Source organism: Curcuma longa, unplaced genomic scaffold (genome assembly GCF_044706935.1).
Source record: "Curcuma longa cultivar G26 ecotype Majalengka, Jawa Barat unplaced genomic scaffold, ITB_CL_G26_1.1 contig_1368, whole genome shotgun sequence".
Taxonomy (NCBI): domain Eukaryota; kingdom Viridiplantae; phylum Streptophyta; class Magnoliopsida; order Zingiberales; family Zingiberaceae; genus Curcuma; species Curcuma longa.
Window position 1 is genome coordinate 1 of NW_027429507.1, and position 1,270 is coordinate 1,270.

The 1,270-nt window shown below is 38.0% G+C and overlaps 1 pseudogene; it reads right to left on the minus strand.

Moving 5' to 3' along the window:
• Positions 1–24: 24 nt before the first annotated feature.
• Positions 25–1,226, minus strand: LOC141816001 (uncharacterized; annotated as a pseudogene).
• Between the last annotated feature and the right edge of the window lie 44 nt (positions 1,227–1,270).

The following is a 1,270-nucleotide window of genomic DNA, read 5'->3' on the forward strand; positions in this document are numbered from 1 at the left end:
GGTTAATGGCAGCAAGGAATAGACCTTCTGTTACTGAAGCAGTTGCTACTACTGGAACCATGGAACCTGTTACTTCATTCTGCTGTTTCCAATTTTCTTTAGAATCAGATTTATACCTGGCAAGGAATACTGATCTTTATGAGTATTATCATTCAAGGTTTTATAATTGAATACCAACCTCTCTTTCCCTTTCTTTTCTTGCCCGGTTGCTGGATCAATTGTGGTTCCAGACTGTACGATGAAAGCCATAGTTCTGTGCCTGCTTTCACTGGTTCTTATTACTTTCATTCTCAGCAGTACCTCTATATGGGATTTGAAGGCAGCCTCCATCACTGGCGTAGGATCCTTTAATGGCTTATCCTGTATTGTGATATCAGGATTAATAATATCAATTTTGCATATTACCTTGTTTCTTGCCCAGTATTTTAGAGGTATTTCCCCAATAATCCCAGCTTCCTTTAGCTTTTGCAATATGGGTGCAAACCTCATCTTGACATCCATTCCTGCCAAAACTGTTGTTGTGGTAGGAATAATTCATCATTGACAGTTAAATATTCATCTTCATTCATTTCAAGCTCTGGGATTGCCTTAGCTGCAACCTGCACCTCAGGTGAAGTATTAATAGTGGTAATCTCTTTATAAAAGGTTACCTCAGTGCCTTCTATCCTTAATCCTCCAGCAACTGCTCGAATAAAGTTACAGCCAATCAGCATCTGAATACCTTCCTTTAAATTCATAGTAAGCTGGAAAGTAAATGGAATTTGGAATTTATGCTTCCCAATGCACATGAAACCTGCCTTTACTTTTTTTGTTGTCTCTTGCTGCGAGTTTATTCCTGAGAATAGGATTTTATAATTTATGTCTTCAAATGCTTCCTATGGTAGTGCATTTTTGCATATACAACAGGTTGTAACCCCTGTGTCCAGTATTGTCTGTACTGGTGTATCTGGAATTCCAGGAATTTGCATAATAACAGTTATGTTATATAATTTGTTCAAAAAAGTTTTGCCTGTTGCCGAAAAGATGAATTCCTGACTATTCAAAGGTTGATGACTGGTTGAAGGTTGATCCCTGGTTGTTGAACCAAATCCTCCAATAGATCTTACTGTTTCACCAAGTTCCTCGACTTCATCCATTTGTGGGGTCATAATTTTCTCAAATACTAATTGCGCAATGCAACTTCCATGTCCTAGGGAGAGGGTGGTATTTGTACAATTGTAAACAAGTATACTGAAGTGGCAATTTACAAACTGGAACTTACAAGTACACC